Genomic DNA, 7884 nt, shown 5'->3' with positions numbered 1-7884 from the left:
CACTTTTGCTTGTTTGGAGCTGCAGTTCAGGGAATTTTATACAAGGACAATTGGTGTGTCCTTTTTTTAGGTTACTTTCTTCCAGAAAGGCAGTACATTTTACTTCTGTGAGGTGGCCTAAATTACTGCCAACTGAGAATGTCTTTAATTTTATGGAGTGAAGTTTTACAGACTATGTAGGTAGCAAAAGCAAGAACTCATATCATAAGCGAGGGCAGAAATTAATTTGTGAAATCTCAGTGAAACCATATTAAAATTTCCTTCCCAGAACCCAAACAAGGATAGATAATTTTGCTTATCAATGGACCTTGACAGGAAGTTGTTTCTTTGTTTAGTTCATCCTTTCACTGAAGTTGAAGATTTTGGCTTGATCTGGGGTCTTTCTTGTTCCTCCTTTGCCTGTTCTCTGTTCCACTCCTTGCTAGGAGCAAAGGACTTATCTTCCTCTCCTTTAACCATTTATGGAGGTGCTAGTGTCTTGGATACTAGGAAGGCAAAGAATTCCCCAAATAACAAAGAGCATAGTTTCAGCTTCATTATATCACTTGATTCATAGCTTCCTCTTTATTTCTGTGTGACTCCTGGTGATTTCTGTTAGCTTCCTGAAAGCTCAGATATGTAATTAAATACCTGTTGGTCATGTTTATCCAGCATATCTAGGTTTGTAGATTTGTAACAAGCAGTTTTTCAGAGGAGTTAGTCTGCCTTATCACTGAAAGTAGATGTGTCCTGTATTACTAAAAGTCTTGATGATGAAGCTTCTGGGTAATGAAGTGTATCATCCACTTCTTACCTTATCTGTTCATTCACTTGACAAATACTAATTGAATATCTCCTCTGTGTCTCACTCTTCTGTATTCTGGGGATAAAGTGGTCATCAAAAACTGTTGCTACTGTCAAGGAGCTTACATTCTAGTGGGAGAAACAAACAACAAATTAAATGTGTGTGTATGTGTGTGTCTCACAAATATAAGTTATACATTGTGCAAACATATATATATAAGAGATATCATATTCTCAGGTAGCTCTCAAAGAAAAGAAGATCCTTGCGTCAGCATGTGACAAGTGATATTTTAGATATAGTGAAGGTTTCTAAGAGGAGACATTGATCAGGTAGGAAAATAGTGAGAATCTTAGCAGCTGGACAGGAGTTGTATGAATGTCCAGATGTTCCCTGTTCCACTCCTTGCTTCCTGAGTGGAAAGCAATGCTGCTGCTGCTGCTAAGTTGCTTCAGTCGTGTCCAACTCTGTGCAACCCCATAGACGGCAGCCCACCAGGCTGCGCCGTCCCTGGGATTCTCCAGGCAAGAACACTGGAGTGGGTTGCCATTTCCTTCTCCAAGTGGAAAGCAATACTTCGTACTTAATGATGCATTATTAAGCACAAAGACCTCTAAGAATGGAAATTTAAATGTTTTGTGGAATTAACCAAATCTCAAGAGAATATAATCCTTTTAGAGAAAGTAAAAGTCATTCAGCCAAATAAAAAAAAATACTGAGTGCTTCATATATTAGGTGTTACATGGGATACAAAAGTTAAATACCAGTAACTCAGTGTGCAGTCAGAGTTTAATAGACAAAGCAAGGAAAAGCCTCATGGAAAGTAATACAGTCACAAGAAGTATTTTCCTTGTTGTTATCTTACTGCTTCCATAAAAATACCATAGAACATCATGTCATACTCTTCAATTTATTATAATTATAATATATATAACTTTAATAACTTTAAAAGTGTTACCATATTATATCTAATGTTACATGTATTTTTACAAAACTGCTAAAATTTACCCAAAGTTATTTGGATTCTTTTCAGTTTCTCTTGGCTTCTGGTCTCTCTTGCACCAGCTTAGATTACCTTGCATTTTCCCTCAAAGCAGAAGAGAGAGCAAAAAGAATAGCTTTTAAAAAACAAAAAGCACACAAACAACAACAAAAAAAAACTTTAAAATACCTTTAAAATAATTATTTTGAAAAATAGGGGGAAAAGTACAATTTTCCACAAAATTCATGATGAAAGTTAGCAACACAATTGTTAATAATGCTTAGATTTCACCCACCACAGGTTTCTTGCCTTAATATGGCTCTGGATCCTTACAACCCTTTCTTCTGATAAGTAATACAGATATCTCTCACTTAACATCAGTAATATTAATACATTCTTGAAATGCAAAGTTCTAGGTGGAAATGCTTAGTTGGAGCTGATTTCCCTTTGTTTGCAATGGGAAATATATTTCTCATTACACATGTGTAGAGCAATGATCTTTGAAAAAAAGGAAACAAACAAAGTGAGTCCTATGATCATTCACCGTAATACCTAGGTAGAGTTTTCAGACCAGATTGCAGGGTGGTGAAAGTCAGGGTTAGCCCCTCTGTGAGAGTTGAACAGATGGACGTGGGAATTTGGGAACATCAGGGTATGCAGTTCCCAGGGCAGGGTAAAGCAGAAGGAGAGTTGCAATGAGAGAAAGCTCTGAAGATCTGCAGAAGGAACCCCCCTCCCTGCACCCCTAAGTCTTCATCTGAGTATTTATCAAAACATTCATCTGAGGAAGCTACATGAAGCCAAGGGAGGAATAACCTGAAAGAAGCTGGCAGAAAAATCTCTAGGCTTAAGTGGAACACAAATGATTGGTGTTCTCACCAGCCTGAGTAGAAAAATTATAATATGTGAGGTATCAGGTAAACTGTTCAAAAGGATATTGGCTCACTTTAGGGGCAAGATAAGATGTAAACCAAAAGCTTTTCTGGTCCTACTTAACAAAGCTTAAAAACAGGTTTAAAAGAATCAAACCCCAAGGGAAAAAATGAAGACAACCTCACCAAGACAGTCAAAATCAATTTGCTTAAAATCAGTGATAAAGAGGGGGGAACACATTTTGCAGAAAGAAGCAAATATAAGAATTATAACAGACTATTGTTTTGAAAAAAAGTATGAATCAGAAGACTGGAGCAATATCTTCAAAGTGCTAAAAGAAAATAACAGCAACCTTGAATAATACAGCCAGTAAAAATATCTTTAAATAATGAAAGTGAAATATGTATTCAAACATACAAAAAGTGAAATCATCACTAGCAGAAATATAATTTAATTTTTATTTATTTTAAAACACACATTCCTCTAACAAATGTATTTATTTTGTTTTTAAAGGGAGTGGACTTTGAAGAGGAAAAACATTCAGCAGAGAGGAAAGAAACAGAACACATATATAAATGTAAGTTGTTTTATTAATTGTTTTAGAACCACAACAAATTAGTACAGAGATGCCTATAAAGCAATACAAAAAGCTTTGAAAGATTGAGGTGTTGCCTTAGACAAGGCTGAAGGTTTAAGTCTGGTGTTTGGAATTTAGGCTCAAGTCCTCATTTTTTAATGAATCACTGGGTGTGTGCAGCAGTCTGTGCTTTTAGCCAGATTTGAAGAGAAGAATGATCACTTGGCCCAGGTAGAAGTAGATGAAGTGTTTGGCTTAATGTGTTATGTAACTACTGAAGTTCTAGCTCATGATTCAGTGCCAGGTGGGATTGTGTTTCTTGTTAGACTCCTTCTTAATATAGGCTGCAGTGTTATCTCTATGTTATATTTTTCCAATGCCTAAGTAGCCCACTCCACCAAGTTGTGTTGCATTTCTTCTGACACAATGGCAATTTTGATCACAGCAATTTGGTCGCACATAGTTACACTGAAGTAGGGGCTGGCTCCCTGCTTATTTAACTTATATGCAGAGTACATCATGAGGAACGCTGAGCTGGAAGAAGCACAAACTGGAATCAAGATTGCCAGGAGAAATATCAATAACCTCAGATATGCAGATGACACCACCCTTATGGCAGAAAGTGAAGAGGAACTAAAAAGCCTCTTGATGAAAGTGAAAGTGGAGAGTGAAAAATTTGGCTTAAAGCTCAACATTCAGAAAATGAAGATCATGGCATCTGGTCCCATCACTTCATGGCAAATAGATGGGGAAACAGTGGAAACAGTGTCAGACTTTATTTTTTGGGGCTCCAAAATCACTGTAGACGGTGATTGCAGTCATGAAATTAAAAGACGCTTACTCCTTGGAAGGAAAGTTATGTCCAACCTAGATAGCATATTAGAAAGCAGAGATATTACCTTGACAACAGAGGTCCGTCTAGTCAAGGCTATGGTTTTTCCAGTGGCCATGTATGGATGTGAGAGTTGGACTGTGAAGAAAGCTGAGCACTGAAGAATTGATGCTTTTGAACTGTGGTGTTAGAAGACTCTTGAGAGTCCCTTGGACTGCAAGGAGATCCAACTAATCCATCCTAAAGGAGATCAGTCCTGGGTGTTCATTGGGAGAACTGATGCAGAAGCTGAAACTCCAGTACTTTGGCCACCTCATGCGAAGAGTTGACTCATTGGAAAAGACCCTGATGCTGGAAGGGATTGGGGGCAGGAGAAGAAGGGGACGACAGAGGATGAGATGGTTGGATGGCATCACCGACTCGATGGACATGATTTTGAGTAGACTCCGGGAGTTGGTGATGGACAGGGAGGCCTGGCGTGCTACAATTCATGTGGTCGCAAAGAGTCAGACACGACTGAGCGATTGAACTCAAGTGAACTATAGGTGAAGTAATATATTGTGACTGTTAGAGGGGCTTCCATGGTGGTGCTACTGGTAAAAAAAATCTGCCTGCCAGTGCAGGAGATGCAAGAGATGCAGGTTTGATCCTTGGGTCTGGAAGATCTCTTGGATGAGGGCATGGCAACCCACTCATTATTCTTGCCTGGAGAATCCCATAGAAGAGTTGGTGGGCTGCAGTCCATAGGGTGAAAGAATAAAACACAAATGAAGTGAATGAGCATGCATGCAGAGTGTTATAAGTTATCTATACTAGAAATGCAAAGCAAAATTTTACCAAAGAAAGTATATGGATTGCAAATATGCACATGAACAGATATGAACAGATAATAAAAAGATAACTAAAAATAGATTAATAGATTAATTAACTCATTAAATGTAAATGTTAATTGCTCAGTTGTGTCTGACTCTTTGTGACCCCATTGACTGTAACCCACCAGGCTGCTCTGTCCATGGGATTTCCCAGGTAAGAATACTGGAGTTGGTTGCCATTTCCTTCTCCAGGGAATCTTCCTGACCCAGGGATCGAATCCAGGTCTCCCACATTGCAGGCAGATTCTTTACTGGCTGAGCCACTAGGGAAGCCCCAGTTAATTCATTCCTGTGCTTAGTCACTCAGTCATGTCTGACTTTTCGTGACCCCATGGACTATAGCCCTGCCAGGCTCTTCTGTCCATGGAGATTCTTCAGGCAAGAATACTGAAGTGGGTTGCCATGCCCTCCTCCAGGGGATCTTCCCAACCCAGAGATCAAACCCAGGTCTCCTGCACTGCAGGTGAATTCTTTGCCATCTGAGCCACCAGGGAACCCCAATTAACTCATTAGGGAAATTTAAATTAAAGCAACAATGAAATACCACCATATGTTTGTTAGAATGGATTAAATTAAAAAAAAAAAACTGGCAACATTAAATGCTGGCAAAGATGTGGAGAAACTGGAATTCTCATGTATTACTGTGGAAATACAAAATGGTACAGCAACATTGGAAAACAGTTTGGCAGTTTCAAGTTAAACATACACTTGCCACATGACTTAGAAACTTCACTCTTAGATATTTACTTCAGTGAAATGATTATATTTCCATAAGGTTTATTCATAATAACAAAATTTGGAAATGATAAAAATGTCCTTCAACTGGTGAATAGATAAACAGTACAGTGTATGTGTGTAATGGGATACTACTCAACAATACAAATTAATGAAATACTGATATTTGTAAGAACGTGGATAAATGTCAAATACATGTTTTCAAGTGAAAGAAATCAGATCCCCACATCTGCACACTATATCGATGTATTTATATAACATCTGGGAAAGGTGAAACTATAGGGACAAAAACTAATGAGTGATTGCCAGTGGTTGTGGGTGTGGGAGATAATGAATCCAAAAAAAAAAAAAAAAAACAACGACGACAACAAAAATCCAAGTCGAAGAATTCCTATATTGAACCCAGGCTTATCAGTTCCAAAGCTCCTGAAGTCTTAGTAATGATCCTATGATGGATGGTGTATTCCAGGCTAATTAAAGGTAGAGAAATATGAGAGTGCATCCTCATTACACATATGAGTACTTCTCATATCCATTATTTGGGTGACTCATATTCTGAACCACCACTATTCTTGTATTACTTTCTTGGTGCTCCAAGTGTGCTACCCAGAGCAGCAACATCAGCAGGACCCGGGAACTTGTTAGAAATACAAATTCTCAGGCTCTATTCCCAGACCTACTGAATCAAAAACTCTGGGTGGGAGTGGATTCAGTAATATGTATTTTAACCAGTCTTCCAGATGATTCTGATACGCACTAAAGCTTGAGAACTACACATCTACATTAACTCATTAGTTCTCACTAAGATAAGTAAGTGAAGTCAGTAGTCATGTCTGACTCTTTGGGACCCCGTGGACTGTAGCCCATCAGGCTCCTACATCCATGGGATTCTCCAGGCAAGAATACTGGAGTGGGTTGCCATTTCCTTCTCCAGGGGATCTTCTGGATCCAGGGATCGAACCCAGGTCTCCCGCATTGCAGGCAGACACTTTAACCTCTGAGCCACCAGGGGACCCCTTATTTCTCACTACTTCAAACAATAAATGCAAGTTAATTGGCTTACTTTAAGTTGATCTGCTTTGGAATACTGCTCATCTGTGAAGTCCCTTATGAAATGCCAACTTTGTGAAACTTCCCATTCCTCCCTTGCCTCCACAATACATAGTTTATACCTTTATTAAACATGCATTTCTTTTCACTTTGTATTATATTTCATTGTTGCATGTCTGTAACCTCCACTAGCATGCCAGTTCCATGGGCCATGGATTCTCATATCTCAAGACATATGAAACTTGTTGCCAGAATGATCTGAGTAAGAGCAAATCCAGCTGGTTATCAGTTTCCAAGGTACATAAAGTTTCAGGCTTCATTCAAGTAAATCATTTAAATTTAGTAGCCATCATCTTTTCAAACCCATCGAGATAAGGGTGGGGGTATGGCAGCCATGAAAGTGTTGCTTACAAATCTCCTACTCTGAGCCCAGTTGATCAGTAGTTTCAGTACGTCGCACAGGTTGCTTCTAGCCAGTGATGGTGTGCAGCAGGGATACAGTGATGGTGTGCAGCAGGGGTATTCCTGCAAGGTACAGGTCTTCTCTAACGAGCAACTTTGGCTCAAAGACTCCCTGTCAACCATGCTGAAACTTTCTTAAAAGTACACTGTGGTCTAAGACCTTTCCCATTCAACCTTCTTTCCTTCCATTTTTTATCCACAAGTGTCCAAGTTGCATTGTAGTCTGATGGCTCCCCAAACTTCTCTCAGTCCCCTCTCCCCCTTTTCATAGCCATTTTCCCCAATAAATCTCTGCCTTTCCAATACAATATTGTAAAGTTAAAAAATAAAATTAAATTAAAAAAAAGTAAAATCCCGTCTTAGTGTCCACTTCTCCCAGGATCTGAACTAACATTGAGGATATTATGTATAGTTTGAGTTCCATGAATAGTTTGATTTCACATAAGCAATTGTTTTGCTTTTAATGTGTGAATGATATTATCTGGGTAAATAGCCACTTCCCCCTTGCAGACTGGCTTCTAGAAAACTAAGAACAATAGGATGCCTCTATTTCATAAGCTAATCATTTATTCTTTAAAATGTGGTACCACTTTTATTTAAGTTATTTTTTTATTTTGAATTTAATTGTATAGATTTTTTTAAACTACATGAAATAATTTCTGAAAAAAAAAAAACAGAGTACAAACAATCCAATTAATGGTCAAATAATAAGTGGTAGGG

At 38.4% G+C, this 7884-nt stretch overlaps 1 pseudogene; it reads right to left on the bottom strand.

Moving 5' to 3' along the window:
- Window positions 1-3405: 3405 nt before the first annotated feature.
- On the bottom strand, window positions 3406-3674 carry LOC147340001 (dynein light chain 1, cytoplasmic pseudogene; annotated as a pseudogene).
- Window positions 3675-7884: the final 4210 nt, after the last annotated feature.

This window comes from Bos grunniens, chromosome X (assembly GCF_055505025.1).
Source record: "Bos grunniens cultivar Pamir isolate PY7600 chromosome X, Bosgru_T2T1.0, whole genome shotgun sequence".
NCBI lineage: Eukaryota > Metazoa > Chordata > Mammalia > Artiodactyla > Bovidae > Bos > Bos grunniens.
Note: the sequence above shows the minus strand (reverse complement) of the source record. Positions and strands in the feature narration are given on the sequence as shown.